The sequence below is a fragment of the Limulus polyphemus genome, unplaced genomic scaffold, assembly GCF_000517525.1.
Source record: "Limulus polyphemus unplaced genomic scaffold, Limulus_polyphemus-2.1.2 Scaffold90, whole genome shotgun sequence".
Lineage (NCBI taxonomy): Eukaryota > Metazoa > Arthropoda > Merostomata > Xiphosura > Limulidae > Limulus > Limulus polyphemus.
Window position 1 is genome coordinate 1,122,162 of NW_013665700.1, and position 18,219 is coordinate 1,140,380.

Sequence of the window (18,219 nt, forward strand, 5' to 3'; positions counted from 1 at the left end):
CTGAGTTACTTGGCTCAAGGAGTTATCATAGTGTGTTTTTTTATCATTTATTTAATCTGTATAAACATTTTCACAATTCGGCCGTTTGAGAAACAAGTCTAACGGTAAATTTGTGAAAATCTTAGCTATAGGTTTATTGCTGGTTATCAGTATGTTACCGTCATTTGGAAATTTATTCCTTCCGTATATTGTAAAGAGTTTGGATGACAGCAGCAAACTTCTTTTTAGCTGAGATTTTAAATCTTATTCTTTTGATTCAGTGTTTTACATTAATCATATACCTATATTCTATAGTCTCAATTTCCACTATGTTTAGCGATATTGTAGCATCTAAAATAGTTCTTGAGAGGTGTGTTTTTCTACTAAAAGTTACATCAATCTTTTTTTTTCACAACAGCATTAAAAAATAAAAGTCTTGATTAAGTTAATTTTTAATGAATAAGAGAAAATTATTGTGAAATACTTTGATGAATAACACTTGTCATTTTGCAACGTTTAACACGAAGAATTACATAATGAAGATAAAGCTACACAAAAATAATGTTACGTTAACTGCAGATAACATTCCCCAAACCCTAAATATATACTCCGGTTTATTGAAATTTTGATGACTGATGTCAAATTTTGTAAACTGATAAAAGCCATTTTACCTAGTTTCAACTATATGTCTGGTTGCAATTGGCGAACAATTCAATGATGACTGTAGAATGCTAAATGTGTTTGGTTGAGATAAAAACGTTTTGATGTGGGGGCTCATTCTTCACCTTGGAGGTGGGACCTAACATGAAGTGATGCAATTATAGATGCAAAGAACATCTTCAATAAAATACGTTCTAGGGAGCATGGTAGAATGTTTGTTCAGTAGATGAACGTTTTGTTCCAGTAAAATAATGTTTTTTTTTTTCATAAACCATAAGCAGCTCGTGCCTTGTTTTAAAGCAGTATTATCAACATCCCGGAATGCCTAGTCAGAGCCCATTTTTGCAGCCATATGAGGGGTAGGGTTAATTCGAAATACTGATTCATAATCTTCCAACTGCCATGAACGGAAACATTCGCAAACTTATTGGAACATAGCTGGTTGAAGAATAACAGCTGTTGTTACTGTGAAGAACGATAATATAGTGTATTTCAAGAAATGGACACTAAATCTCCTCGTGTAATCACATGTCTAGTACTTTAGGCTAGGCAGTTTATATTATTTGAATTTTGAAAGATAGCTTCAGTAAACGTGAAGAAAAATTCACTACTGTTACTGAAGATGAAGATCTTGTAGAAGTTTCTTAATTGATGAAAATATTAGATGTGTGAATCAAATAAAAGCTCGTAAGGATTATTGAATGTGACAATGTAAAATAATGTATAAAAAAAGAGACGTGATTTAAGAAAGAGGCAGGTAGAGAAGCGTAAAAATTATGCAGCTACAAGTTGTAGTGACAAGGATAATACTGTATCTTATAAAAACCAATGTGTAGTGGTAATATATTACATGAAATGTAGAATAATCGTATTTGATAAATGTTATGATAATGTATATATGCTCCAACCCACGGAAAGTGTGTTTTTTTAAAGCATAATCTAATCGAATCTAATATTAAAGAATAGTCCCTAATACTCTATTGAAATAATAGCAACCACAAACACTGTCTGAGAGGTACACAGAATGAAGTAAAGAACAAGCTATCCTTAACAAGAGTCATATCCCTACCTATTCTCCCATATACGACCCCCCTCCAGTGGCACAACGGTATGTCTGCGAACTTCTAACGCTAAAAACCGGATTTCGATACCCGTGGTGAGCAGATTAAATAAATAAACGTAATCGATAGCTTCAATAACATTTTTCACAGATAGATCAAGTATCATAACATGTTTTTCTTTAAAAATTAATATGTACTGTTTTTCAATACAAAAAAAGAGAGTTTAAAGATTAAAGAAAAAGCCTGCTCTCTCTCTTTTTGTCACTAAGATCTAAGCCAGAAATTGCAAAGTAAAAAATCAAGCTTCTATATTTTAATGCAGTGATTATCTATGTGAATGAAAGTAATCGTTAGATCAATTACACAGAAACAAGTAAATGTAGCTGCTGTTTGCAGTCAAATTATAAATTATAACTGGAGATTAAATGTTTTTAGTTATACTTCCCCATGTAAAACCGTGTAAATACTAATTAAATTGTTTATTTATAGTAAATTCAACGTTTCGTTTCCATACATACAAAATAAAATGAAAATAATTAGGACAAATTAGAACAGACAAATAATACTAGGGTAAAACTACAATGTAAGGGGTATAATAAATGTATTATAATCAAAAAAGTGTTTTCAGAAATAGGACCATCATAGCGTTGAGAATACGTAGTCTATCGGATTTATTCTCTACTGGTTAGACTCACATGTGAAATGTGGCTAAAAATGTTTAAAATTAGGGATGCTTAAAGGATAACATTTATCGTCTTAAGCCAGTTTTAAGGAGTTAGTTTCTGTTAAAGTTTCCTAAAAGCAAGGAAAAATAAAAATAAAATAAAATAGGTTGTTACAAACAAATTACTGAAAGTGATAAGTTAAAATTATATCCTGATGTTGGTATTCCAGCCCCATTATTGTTATGACCAGCATAATGAAACCTAAAATGTGTTTGTTTGTTTGTTTTGAATTTTGCGCAAAGCTACACGAGGGCTATCTGCGCTAGCCGTCCCTAATTTAGCAGTGAAAGACCAGGGGGAAGGCAGCTAGTCATCACCACCCACCACCAACTCTTGGGCTACTCTTTTACCAACGAATATTGGAATTGGGCGTCACATGATAACGCCCTCACGGCTGAAAGGGCGAGAATGTTTGGTGGGACGGGGTTCCGAACTCCCTAAAATGTGTCCTAGTCAATAACTGTACTATAAAAAAAAATCGAAATTATCCTGTATATTCCATTGGAATCGTAATACATCAGTTTTCTTTCTTGACAATTATGGTATTAAACAGATTTAGGTTTATCAACTGCCTGATAACTACATGTAAGCAAAGTTTATGAGGAAAACATAATATTTGACATCCCATTTTTGTATAAGTGTAGCAAAATGATTTGATGGTATTATTGAAGACGCAAAAGTGATAAAAATATCCTGTATTATGCATTTTAAATTTTATCTAAAAGTTGTACAAGCTATTTTGTTTCATTTTTCACCAGCATGTAATAATAAGTAGTCAATGTTTAGAAAGAGTGTTTGATAATTCAAAGTTTAAAACAACAAAAAAGTCTTCATGACATTTTTATGGCATTTTTGAGAATACAAACATTTTCATATTCTGCTTCAGCTTATCACCATTGGAAATTTTAATTCTAACTTACTTAATATTGTATTTTTTCTGCTTTAACAATCAGTATCTTAGACCCAGTAGCCATTACATCAATTCGTTTACATTGCCCTCATCATTGAAGCGACCCCTATAGCTGCATAGTATGACGTCTGGTGGCGAGAGTACTGCTGAGTACGATAGATCTGGCAGTTCCAGAGCTGTTACCAGAGACAGCAGTCTAGCATTTGGAGCGAGATGGTGCGTATTGGCGCTTTTCCTGACTTGCTGCATTATAAGAAGAAAAAATGAGCCGCTAGCCTACGACAGCTTGGGTAAGGGTGAAGTTTCCTTCTTTGTTGTCACGATGTTATTGGGGTTAAACTCTCTTTTAACAGTAAATTAATTCGATACTTTTAAAATTCTTCCCGGACCTCGTTCTCAATATAGAATTGAGTATTCCAATAACCCATTACCTGATATATATATATTATGTTAAAACAGGTTATATTTGATTACAGATATCTTAAAATATTCATGACAGGCTATGTTTAACAATGAAATTATTACTTTGCAATGATGTAAATAACTTTGCTTAATTTGTTTAGACATTTCATCACCTAATGCACTTGATATTTACTCTTATAGTTTTCAGTGTCTTCTTTGTAAAGCTTCTAACCTTGTATTCATATGCTGGTTTCTCTCTCTCTTGTTTAAAGTAAATCATGTTTCTCTATCAGGTTAAAATATTTAAAAAAAACATCTATATATCCAAACGGGTCATCAACTATTCCTTTTAAGATACTAGAACAGAAATCAACACCTCAAAACGCTTTAAAAATAGAAAAGTAGTTACTGCTGATATCACGAAGAAGGTCGTGATGGTGGATCTGTCTTTCAGATGTGATTTCGCTGTGTTCACGTACAGTTTGTTTTACTTGTGAAACCTTGGGTCCTTGCTGTAAAGTTCGCTACACAGGGTGAGACTTGAACACTCTAAAAATCTAGTCTTTTTTTATTCATTTCTTATTGGATAATAATTAAACTCAAAGAAGTGAAACCATAACTTTTGTAACAGTGATCCTCTGTTTTTATTCGTTTACCGGAAATTGTCATGGAGATAGGAAAAAAAAAACAGTGTACTTTATTTTCTATAAAGTTTTCTGCACTTTTATCTGGCTATATGTGTATGAGTATTATTGATTTTTCTCTCTGCTTATATTGCTGTTGAATAAACTTATTGATTGTCATATAACATCTTAGAGTAAGACATAGATAGTTAAAAATCATATTTACAGTATTGTGATTAGAATTTATATGGACAGCATATTAGAGTTTTATCCGGTGTTGCAATTCCGAGATCGAAGAAAGAACAAGCTATCGATATAAACAGAATCATTATACAACAGAAACAATATCTAAAGGTCAGGATAATGAATCGTTTATAAATAGCGAATTATTTGAGGTAGCAAAAAATAGCAATTCTCTCCTCTTTTGAAACAGTCAGCATTAATAGATAAGTCATTAATTATTTACTGCACGATTCAGCTTATTTACTAAAATAATTAATCTCAGTGCTTCTTTAATCCCGATAGGGCTACTATCGATTACAAGTACTTTAATTGGTTATTTGTGCTTTCCCTCTCAAAGTAAACTTGAACATTCACATTACATGATAGCTTATCGTTATCTATTTAAAGCAACAAAAACTGAAGTAAGTGTAATAATATATATATTTTTTCCACCTTGGCGTGCTTGTTTCAAATTATTTATATTTTATTTTAAAGTGAGTATCTTAAAAAAAATAACAACAAATGCTTCCACTTTTGGTATATGTGCAAATGAACTTTGTTGCTGCATCACAAAATATTTGTAAAATAAAGAAATATTCATTTTCTTTCAGGACAATAGACATTACAGCTTATGACAGATGACTAATTGCACAGTTCTGTTTATAAATATCATCTCTTGCAATGTTTTCATAGCATTGTTTCGTTTAATAATCCTCTATGATTTTATTTCGAGTGGCGTATTTCTTTATGCATAGTAGATATATTAGACACGTTCTTTAAATTAACATTTCAGCCTCTTTTCATGTTAACTCTGATTGAGATCTTGATTAATAAGTACGTATTCAGACTCAAGTTTTCGTATTTTCTATTTTCCGTTATGTTGGGTCTTGAGAAACTGACTACCATGATGAGATTGAATTAAACAAATAAGTATATCGAGTTGTACCCATATTTATCTGTTGTCATTTTGCCTGTAAGCTATGACCCTCTCAGGATAATAGCATTGTTGGCAGGAGTGAAAAGCTAAACTAGCTTTTCTACCAGCATCCAGACATGTTCATGTGATTAATCCGGGCGTAGGCTGAATAGAGAGGGTTCAGTTAGCTTCTTACTGTTGTGCTATGGACCTGTTGTTGATTATAGGCGTGGAAAGCATGGCATTTCCTATTCTATTATGACTGCCCGTATTTACTTCACTTTTGTTCAAAAAACATCACCTGCCCTTAATGTCGGCTTTAAAAGCCGCCAGTCAACAAAACGCAAAGCCTGCATACTGTCATCCAGGTCATGAGGGTTTGTCCGCCGTAATGACGTCAGTGTTGATCACAACTTTATACATTATGGGAAGAAGGGCACTTACTTTCCAGCAAGTAGTACGTTTTTAATAGATCCTACGGAACTTATTGTTGCACAAGCTTGATACAGTTAATTAATTCTAATATAATCATTACTGGTTTCAAGTTTTGTCCATAATTCGTTCTGTTGTTCTGTTCTTAACCTGCTCGTATTTCTACTTCGAGTGCAACTTTCAGCAATACTTCCCCTCTTCTGTAACGCCTATAAATGCATTCGAATCAACATTCCTAAATCATATCTAATCATTTGGCAACTTCCCGTCTTTTCTTTCGAATAATATCATCTTCTGCTAAAACGTAATAACCTCCTTCCACTCTTTTAGATATCTCAGTCAGAAAAGAGTAATCTATTCGAACTAACCATTACGCATAGAAATCAAACATAATATTTATTGTGTAGTTTATTACTTTGCTTTAACTGTAGACAAGATTGTTCTTATTCGCTCTACTAACTATAATACCTTTTTGTACGTATGCTACAATGTTTCTGTTACTTCCTTTGTTCTATAGCGCAACCTTTTCCTGTTCAACGCTCTCGTTTCCTTCAGATTCATTATTTCCAGAGTCTTCTTAGAAGAAGTGTAACCTCCTTTTTATTTATTTATTTATTTCAAGTTTCTTTAGAGTATAATTTTTAAAATAATGACATACATTCCGAACTCTAGAATAAACTTTAGTTGTTCAATAGTAGGTTTGCTTGTTGCATATCCAAACAATTAATACCAATGTTATATATATATTACTAAAATCGTGAGTACGTAAACAGTGACTTTATAAAAAAATGAGAAGGTTTTACGAATCTGGGTTATAAGCCTTAACACTTTTAACATTGAAATCTCCACTACATGTTTCTGTCTTTAATGTGTGCTTACTAACATTACGTAAAAGAAAATCATCAATTAGAATTAAAGTCACAGTTATCAGTTTATCAGCTCCAAACACGTAGATGTTTATTTTTTTAAATGATTATTGCTTTGCGACATTTCTTTAGAACTACGTTTATAACTCATTTAGGTTTGTTTTGTTTTGTAATTAAGCACAAAGCTACACAATGGGCTATTTGTGCTCTGCCCACAACGGGTATCGAAACCCGAATTCTAGCGTTCTAAGTCCGTAGACATACCGCAGTGACACGGGGGGGGGCAACTCACCGAGGAACTCAACTAATCTGCTTTGCTTGATAATTTTTTTTTTTTACAGTTACGAAATTCAACGTTTTGCATACAATTTGCGTTTGTTTGTTTTTTACGCTCGTTGTTCGCAGGTTTATATTAAATAAGACGTAAATGTTCTCTAGATAAAATTTGCTACTTTTATTTTGTTTGTTTATTTGTTTGTAATTAAGCACAAAGCTACACAATGGGCTATCTGTGCTCTGCCCACCACGGGTATGAAAACCCAGGTTTTAGCATTATAAGCCTTCAGATTTACCTCTAAGCCACTGGGGGTCGGTAAATTTTATACTGGGTAAACACGAATTCACAAATTAATCGCACTATCATACTCTGGTATATTTTACTGGAGAAACAAAGTGTTGCATTATAAATACACGGACAAATGTACTTGAAAGTTATGAACATTTTACTTTAACAGGTTAAACAATCAATGATTGTTATTACCATAGTTAATAATACTATTGTTGTTGTCTTCCTTACCTATAATCAAGTATTTTAATCCTGAGGGTGTGTGTGCTTTCTGGAATTAACAATTATTTAAATCGAAGATGCTGTAATATGAAATGCGTTTTTGCTTTTCCATAAAATGTATATTTTTCAACCCTAATATCCTTCTTTCTTCCAAAGTTTATATTAAAAATACTTGAATTGAAATAGACCACATGTCAGTTTTGTTTTATTTTTACATTATTTAAATATATATCCAGAAAATGCATTTACAACAAAATATAATAGATGGTCCTTTAAGCATACATAAATGTAAATTTCACTCTCTTCCCTTTCCATTTACGTATGTTGACGTATTGGTTATTTTTCTAGTAGAAACAGATTCCGCTACGCATGTGACTGCTAGAGTCTTCAGCAACATCTGTGTTTGATGGCTCATTCATTACTAATAATACAGCTAGTTCTGTGGTTCTGCATATACCATCAGAGAGTTTGAAGACACACTGCCGCCCATCAGACAGCTTGCAGTTTTAGATATACGGCTATTTTTTTTTCTCTCTAGAGCTTGGACTTCTGTTCGGTTTGTCTTTAAAGACATTTAAAATTTTGTCATACATGTTGCAATTTATATTCTGTTGGCATCGATGTCAATTAAACAAACACGTCACCTCAGTTTGTATATAGTAAATATCCAAAGAAGTTCGCGCAGTGCCCTGAACATAATGATAAGACAATATACCCCCTGAGTGAAAAATATGTTTTTTAAATTGTTGCATTTATAACTGAATTAAAGAAATATTTTTGAGGCGTTTCATCAAATGAAACAATAGTCTAAAGGAGTAAGTGAAAATTCTGTATTAAGTTTACATTATCGTGTAAGCTTTAAAAGTTTTTGATTTGAAATTAAATTTTTGAAAAGGGTATGTGATATAAATTGAATTATTGTTTTTCATCAATAAAGTCAAAATTAACACCATCTGGAGAAAAACATTTTAATTAGTACAGATTAGACAGATACATAAATTTTGGTCTACTCCGCCGGTAGGACAGCGGTAAATTTACAACCATAGAATCCGGGGTTCGACTCTCCACAGATAGTTTATTGTGGCTTTATCTAAAAGAAACAAACGTAAATGTTGGGTATTGTTTTATATTATTATTATTATGTTTAAATGGAACCAAGATGACTATTGAACGATTCTGTTGCCTTATTCTTTCGCCTGTACTGCATATTTTTTTAGCAATACACGACGTAGAGACGACTTACATTTGCGTGCTAATAGTTAAACAAACAAGAGGATGAAAATTTAATGTGATTAACATGTACATAGAAATATACATCACCGGACCTTCATAATGTATTTAATATTTAGCAAACAACAGAAATTTTTAATTTTACATTAAGGCGCATGATGTTGTTTTTTTTCTTCTTTCAATAACATGTTAAGTAAAGTGTGTTTGTCTTTAGAATAATATTATACTTTTAAATGATTATTCGATTGGCCATCTAAGACGAGTTTAAAATTTAAGTTAGTCATTTTAAGGTAGCAAGTGCAATGACACTACACCATTTTATTTTTAATCAACCCACCCAGAACAAGCTTTCAGCATAAAGAGCACATTAGTACTGGAAGTTTAATGTGTTCCCGGGAAACATTATAACCAAGAAACTGAGGCTTATGTTACGAAGTTAAAAACTGCAGATAATAAGAAGTTCAGAAAATATTTTCGTGACAAAAACGTCATACATCTGAAAGAACACGAAGATTTTATATCTGATAAAATGTTCCTCATGGTCCTTAGACTCTAACGCGAAAGTAACCAATAACTGCAAGAAGTACACGCTGGAAAAGTAAATCGCAACGAAAATTTGATAGAAATCAGAGAAGGGTCTCGTCACCAATGGCTAAGCTGTAGTTGGAAAAATACTACTACCTAAGTGGTACTTTGTGAACTGATCAGGAACATACCAACTTTTCATTCGTCGTCTTACTTACAAACTTGGTACGTGATTTATATCTATTGTGTAAAACAAACTCGTATTTAACAAATTACAACCAGGAACAATAGTTACATTTTTTGTTTGTAATTAAGCACAAAGCTACACAATTGGCTATCTGTGCTCAGATATACCGCTGAACCGCTGGGGGGGCTACATTTGCTTTCATATGTTTTCGGTAAATAGTGTTTTTCAGTTTAGTTTTAATAGGATTTTATGTTGTTGTTTACAAAGCTACTTCCAGTAATGATGGCAGAACTCTTACTAATGTCAAGTAAAATCTGCAGACATCGTCTCTATGTCACTCTTGTTATAGGTTAGGGTGCACCATCGTGAAATTGACAAAATAACGGTCTACTTGGTAGATATATGGCTGTTCCTGACTGTTTAGAGTGGGAAGACGTTTCAGATTCTATACTGAGGCCTTCTTCAAGTCATAGTCAAAGTTGTTAACTGTGTCTTTGTCTTTCTGTGTGAGTAGACTATCTGGAAGTGCATTCTGTCACAGTAGTTGTTGATGTCAAAGCCATGGTCTCGGTTGAGTGAAGGTTTTCGTAATTTCATGTAAAGTAATTCTATATTTTTCCTGATTTTTTTTCCATTGGTTAACCGTGTCCAAAATTTTATTGCTGGCCCCACTTTTATGATATGACCTGATTTTAAATTACTGCGAATGCTCTTTTTTTCAGGGGAGGGTCAGTCTAGTTGCGTCTCTATGTTAGTTTAGATTTTATCCTGTGATTTGACCTGTTACTCCAGTGTGTGCATTTATTTACTCATGAACACGGTATTCTATATATTACTTCTCTTTTTTTCCCTAAGTTGTTGATATGTTGTTTAAATTTCATTATGGTGTTTGGGAGGGGATTTTCAGATTCGAAATATACTTTTATGTTGAATTGCGTGCATTATTGCCCCCCCCCCCAGTGGCACAGTGGTATGTCTGTGGACTTACAACGCTAGAAACCGGGTTTCGATACCCGTGGTGAGCAGAGCACAGATAGCCCATTGTGTAGCTTTGTGCTTAACTTCAAAAACAAACAAACAAGGGTGCATTATTTCCCTTAATGGCGTAATCGCTACAGACTCGTGAGTTTCTGTGTATCAGAAAATGTCCTAGTCAACTCTGGTGAAAGTAAGAAATTAAATTACTACAGCTTTATTAACTGAGTTTTCTTCTCAGTCTTCCAATTACTTATTTTCTCCTGTTACATCTCGTGAACATTACTCCAGTAAAATATAATAGTAGTTCACGAATCTGCCTGCTGTTTGATTAATCACGAGAAAGAAGTTATTTACAAACGGTTTCCTGTATACAGAAACTACTTATTATAACACTGATTTCAAATTAACTTATTGGACACCACTGTAAACGTTATCAAACCACCAATAGGGGAGAACACAACTTAAAAATGTTATCATGTCAATTATAAGGGTGAATATTACTGTAAATGATATCATGCTAGCTACAAGAGTGCAATAAACGAAGTTTCTGTGCATTTAAATTACCTAAATAAATATTCAAACATTCATTTTTATCGTTGGCATGACAACATTTATAGTAGTGTTCAGCCTTGTTAATTATAACATTTTAATAGTATAACATTTTTAGCTTTTCAGGCTCATGCTATACAACTAAAGCGTACAGTACTATTCACCTTTATTACCTTTATATTAGCATGACTAAAAATTACTTAGTGTTTTTACTTTGTCATTGTTTTTTGTGTATAACAAATTCAGACTTATAGGAGCATTGAAAGGACAGTAAGCGAAGTTTTCAAAACTAGATGGAATTATTATATTTTCTTGTAAGGTTTAACTTTATTAACGTGGTTTGAAATATATCAAATTTAGGTTTTCAATCTATATTGAATAATCTCAATTAAGTAATTATGTTACAAAGAAGTTGCAAATCAGATGTACATTTCATCTTCCTTACTTTAACCTTTGCTGTTTATAAGATATTACGAAAAAGCAATTGATGCTGTCTGAATAAAATAAATCAGTAGTCACCAGTTTGTTGATAAAGACCCTGATGAGGTTTTTTTTTATGCTTTACCATAAATACATGGTACAAACTTAAGTAAAACAACTTGCCTTAGTTTGAGAAGAGTTCATTTAATATAGTAGCATTTACTCAACGAAGAATTTAGTTTATATCACCAGAGCAGGATAGGAATGGGATAATTAATATTAACTTCCGATCAGTACATGGGCCCGGCATGGCCAGGTGGTTAGGGCGCTTGACTCGCAATCTGAGGGTCGCGGGTTCGAATACTCGTCCAACCAAACATGTTCACCCTTTCAGCCATGGTGGCGTTATAATGTGACAGTCAATCTCACTATTCGCTGGTAAAAGAGTAGCCCAAGAATTGGCGGTGGGTGGTGATGACTAGCTGCCTTCCCTCTAGTCTTTCATTGCTAAATTAGGGACGGCTAGCGCAGATAACCCTGTTGTAGCTTTGCGCGAAATTCGAAACAAACCGATCAGGACAAGCTATGTACTTAAAGCGAAATTAAAAACCAACCTGGCAATCAGTACAGTTGATTAAATAATATACGTTTCTTCTTCTTCTACTACTTATAAAGATTAGAATGCATTATTTCATCACTTGGGTATCCTCGCCATTAACGATATTTTCAACCATAATCCTAACAATATCTCATGAGGTTCGGACAGCTTAGGAGATTTAGGTTAGTCCTAAACACATATATTTAGCTAAAAACGCAAAATAAAACCAAAATAAAAAGTAATAGCATTCGTTATACTAAAATAATATAGCAAGTATTGTTAATGAAAGTTAAAAATAAATATATATATGTATGTTTTTACCTAGGGATAACAGAGACACTAGCTGTCTGTTTGAACAACACTCGTGGAAAAAAAATTGTTTTGAAAACGTGAACATGCTTGGTTCAAATGGTTTGAAATATACCCTTACCATTAAATAGGAAAGCATGATTGAGCATATGTGTCGTACAATTGTTTACACAGCTGCAAATGTAAAGTTGTATGAAACGTCTCTTTTAATTTACAGCCTGTATGTTAAAACCATTAGAGTTTGTACCGATTTTTTAAGATTTTAGTGTCTTTAAAAAAATACGTTATTTGTTTATGTGCATGTTTAAGATATACGAGCTGATTTAAGAGTGAATACTTTTGTTTAGTGTGGAAACATGATTATGAACCATGAACCAAATCCTATTCACAGAGGATTTGGTGTTACGGATAATAAATACCCTATTGAGATTTCTATATCGCCATAAAAAAAAAGTAAGTAGTGAATATTTCATTCTAACTAGTAACAGGAAAGATACAGATTATTAGGATTTTTCAAGTATTTTGTAGTAGAGCCAGTTTTTTTGGATAGCGTGATGCAATCGGTTGGTCAACCGTAACAGCTTATCGAAACTAAAGTGCACATTACGCTAAGTATTTTAAAAAATTAATGTTGTAAGGTGAGAATAGGATTATTTCACTAGTTTTCTGTCTTACTAATGTTTATTACTGCAGTTTATGGTTTGTTCTTAGTTGTTTAATTTTAAGTTATAAAAGCAAACAATAAAACATAAAGGGAAATCATTACTCCCAATTAAGTATGATCGCATATCAGGAATTTTGTATTTCATATGTGAAAGAAAGGGTCAGAACCACATTGATGTATGTAGCTTATATGTGTTTTTATACGTAAATACAAGACTATGTTTGTTATGCATTTAATGTGGGCGCATATACTTGCATTGAATATAACCAACCCGTAGCTGTTGATGTCTATACAGACAGCACTCATGAGTAGTTAGATAGGCAGCACCATACATAAGATATCGTAATCAACATTTTATTTATCCAACATGGCAGACAACTAGTTCTATAAATTATGTTTCATGTTGACCAATACCACAGCAACTAGCCTTACAGGTAATATGTTTTTGGTCATCCAACACAAGAAACAATTAGTCCTACAAGTAACGTCCTTTATTGGTCAATACCGAAGCCACGTAGACGCGTAAGTAACATGTTTTTGTCAGCCAATACAGCAGATAATTAGTCCTAAAAGTAACATGGCTTATATGAAAAACAAAATCACTTCCATTTTTCCATAGTTTTGATATGACGCATAAAAATAACATTACCTAAATACTCTGTGTACTTTAAAACTAGTAAAAGCTGGATCCAGTTTATCTATCCAGTCCTGTTTATATTATTTGTTCTTGACTGCTTTAACTATTTGTTAAATCTAAGAAAAACGTGATAACCACACTTTAATTACTCTCTAACAGATAGAGTATTACGGTGATATTTCCACACCTGAAAGTGAGTTAGTTATCCTTTGCAAATTATAAGAGATGCCTAGACATTTTAGACAATGATTACCTAAAATTCTAATTATACTGAATCTTAGCGACCGTTTGACATATCATGAAGTACGAGCGTAAGTTCGAAGCATTGAGATAAAAATCAACTCTATAATCTATCGTCTAAGTATTTATTTACAAACTTAATAGCTACAAATACTTGAATTTATTCATCTCCACATCTTTCTTTTGTCTCAAAGAACATTCTATTTATTAATGTTTGAATTTATCTGCTGAAAAGTCCTAGAAATACTTATTTTATGTTTAAAATGTCGGTACAGGATATGTAAATAAACAACTGAAATTTTTGGAACTGCGCGAAATGCCACTTTATCACATGAGAGTCTAAAGATCACGATCATCGTTAATGGAATTTTTAGTGATCATAAATGGTGGCTGGTGTAAATACATATCATTAAAAGGTATCTTTATAAAGGCTCTCATATAATAATAATTCACTTATTATCATTGTTTAATAACATCTCTTTGTAACCTGTATGCTTCTTACTAAAACACAATTTATACGTTTTACATACTATACACTTTGATACGATATTCTTTTCATTATGTTTCTCTACAATACGTTTTCCTCGTGTGGTCTCACATTTCTGAGATGGACTAACAAGTTAAGAGTGCTACTACCAGTAGATAGGCGTTCTTTTTCGAATATTTTATTTTCAGGTATATTTGCTCAACGAGGTCAGAATTGTAATATTGAAGCAGGAAGAAATATTTTGATTTCTTACTTTACTGGTGTATATATATTTTTTTTCTTCGAGAGTGATCTCACGTGCTTTTATTAAAAAAAAAAAGAGGAAAAGAAAAACAAAACTGTGTTCTCGGCAGAAAATGTGGAAAGTTTTCTGGTGAATAACGTTTCCGTGGTAATCGATTCAACCACAGTCAGCTTTCCAATCGGTACGGCTTTGCCACGCGATGAAACCACGTCTGGTTCCATCGGGGCTCCGAGCAGTAATACTCTTTATTAGAATATAAAATTTCGTAGATCGTGTTATAGAAAGTTTGATGGATTGAATCTAGCGCAAATTTAATCAAGCTACCTTCCCTAGACCCTGGAAATGGTTTTTTCAGAAACTGAATTGGAGTGTAAGGCTTGTGTTAATAATGTTTTTTATTAACATTTCATATCAACATTCCATCAACAGCCTTACCAATGTCCGAACACATAGTTAAATATCACTCTACAGAACCACTTTTATTTCCTTCCAGTCTTCCTTTTCTAACCGCTTTTCCAATTTTTTATTTGCTTTCTGCTGATTTTAAATGACGCCATACGTCATATAAATGAATAACTTTTGTTCCCTGTTTGACTAGAATTTCAGTGTTCAGTTTTATCCATTTTCTTAATATTCATGTTCTCATTCATTTATTAACTTTTTTTTTGTAATGGCTGTTATTTAATAATCTCATAGTATTTCTGTTATCTATAATCATTTTTGTAAATTTCCATATTTGCTAAACGATTTGAAAGTTGAGCTTCAGCTCTTTTGTCATCTTAACATAACTTCGTTTTATATATCAAGTATTGTTATTATATTTTGTAAAATTGAATATATATATACATATATCGTGGTTGTTGGAAAGGATGCAAAGCGTACAGTAATTGTAAGCAGGAACAAGGACTTTTATTGATTCCCACGTAATATAATACGAACAGCTAGTCTAAACCACCTTATGGTTTTATTTATTTATTTATTTGAAGGTAATCACAAAGCTACACAATGGACTATCTGTGTTTTACCCACCACGGGTATCGAAACTTGGTTTCTAGCGTAATAAGTCCGCAGACATACCTCTGTGCCATTGGGTGCACCACCTTATGCCATAATAATGGGTAGAGAAATATATTATTTATAAAATAATAACATGATTATTTTAAAAGGCATTAGAAATCAAATTATCTAAGAAGAAATGAATAACATGTTTTATTTAAATTGTACGTTCTGTAGAGTATTTTCATGTGACGTCATTCACCCATGTGACTATCCTTTATCAACCATATTGCCGGTCAAGTGACTCAACTACAGCAAATATACTATATACCACACAAATTCAAAGACAATACCGCCGGAAATCTGAGGATGACCGATAGGTGTAATCATATCAGGACCTCTATAATTTTCATTTTTCATTTACTTTTATATGTACATTCCATGAAGTAGGAACCCCTGGTGCCACAAATATTTATTGAGGCGGAGCCTGTAAATTTTTTGGCACTCATTATGTGTTTATCGGTGGAAAGTGAAATCTACCTAAATGTTTGTTCCTAAAATTCTGGGTTACCTCCCATTATGTCCCTGTTGAAATGTCTCATGAAAATTAAGTACTAGATAATGTTTTCTTATCTGTATAAATAAATAAAGAATACACTTGCGTTTATCTGTCCGGAACTTTACTCGCAAATTTCTTGGTCAAACGTTATAAATCTCACATCGTTAGAAAGGCCTTTGTTCGGAGAGTTCGGATTGTATATTAAATTTTCAATTCGGAAAAACCTTACCTGTTTTTTGCTTAGTCAAACTTTTTAATGCAATGAATATGGCACACAATGGCACAATCAATATCGTTCTCATCACGTGAAGGCTGGCTTCGACTTATACTTATCATTTTTAACTTGCAAGTATTTCACACGAACAACAAAAAAGGAACATTACACTAAGTACAATTTTTATGGATTTTCTTGACTTATTTAGGTCTAAAATACGCATGTGCAATTCATTCAAAACCATATACTTATCATTCTGTGAACATGCATTCAGACGTTTCTGCATATTCAGCTCAGTTTGCCTTCTTTAAAACTTTACATTTACTTTATTTTGCAATAATTCAGTTTCGGTTAATTCCACAGACTGCTATAAACACTTTTTAGATAATCTTGCCCCCCATTGACACTGCAGTATGTCTGCAAACTTATACTACTAGAAACCGGGCTTCGATACCCATTGTGGGCAGAGTGCAGATAGCCCTTTGTGTAACTTTGTGCTTAATAACAAACAACAACAACAATAGATATTTTTTTCTTTACGGGTTTTATTCTTTGTTTTTGTGAGTTTCATTGTTTCAACTTCTAAAACCTTATCCTATACTGAACGCTCATAACTGTTTCATAATATGTACACTATTATGAACATCGTTACTTTGTTTTTACTTTATGTGTAGTGTTATTAAATAAAGTAACGTCTACGCGAGTTTGTTTGCCTTACCCTGTATATTTCTTTCAAGTATACCAGGATTTACTAATCTAACACATAATGCCTACAAGAAAGCTCTTAAATGGCGTGCGTGGAAATGATAGAATAAGGAAAATTCAAGCGAAGGGCGTGAAAACAACCGCAATTTTTTTGCGGATCGCGGTTAGTTAGTAATAATACGTTTAGAGGGGGCTTTGTTTCTTAAATCTCTAGGTTTGGATTGGTTTTAAAATGATGTGTATTTTTAGGTTAAATACTTACAACTACTATAGCTGTATTACTCTTGCTGCTCATTGCTAGAATGTTCATGGCCCAGAAATAGCAATACTTACTCGAAATCCTTCACCGATTTTATGTACAAATGAATAAAAATGTATGCTAAAACTAAGTTGAATGGACGACAACCGCCTGTTGTAGAAACACACGTGTGGAGAGCGACGTTTCGAAAGTCCTACGCCTTTGTAAGACTTTCGAAACGTTGTCCTCTACACTCGTGTTTTTACAACAGGTAGTTGTCGTCCATTCAACTTAGTTTCATCATGAATACTCTGCCTAAACAATCTATTAAAGAAGAATATATGCATTATATACAACTCATTTATATATTTGATGTTAAACTTATATTAAAGTTTTTCTTCATTACCCATTCAAGCCGTCTCCAAGCATTATTAGTCTCATTTATATATATATGTTGTATTTACGGTAAGCTTATACATAATACAAAGCTTTTGTTTTTAAGCAAAAATCTACACAAGGAGCTATCTATGTTTTGCCTTCCGCGGGTATTGATACCCAATTTTTAGCGTTATAATCCCTCAGAATTACTGCTGAGCCATCGGAGGGGAGGTGGGAGGGCAGTGAAGTAGAAAGTAAAATATAAAGGATTTCCTATTCAGCCCAGTGAGCAACAAGATACTTATATCTGTCCTTTCCGAGAATTTCCGATTTAGCCCAGTGAGTAACAAGATACTTATATATGTCCTTTCCTAGGATTTCCTATTCAGCCCAGTGAGTTACAAGATACTTATATCTGTCCTTTCCTAGGATTTCCTTTTCAGCCCAGTGAGTTACAAGATACTTATATATGTCCTTT

At 32.9% G+C, this 18,219-nt stretch overlaps 1 long non-coding RNA gene across 1 annotated transcript in view; it reads left to right on the forward strand.

Moving 5' to 3' along the window:
* The first annotated feature begins 3,440 nt into the window (after positions 1-3,440).
* LOC111088241 overlaps positions 3,441-18,219 on the forward strand; it is a 36,108-nt gene continuing 21,329 nt past the window's right edge. The window contains exon 1 of the long non-coding RNA XR_002612832.1: positions 3,441-3,625. This is a non-coding gene — a long non-coding RNA (uncharacterized LOC111088241). The remainder of the gene's footprint in view (positions 3,626-18,219) is intronic.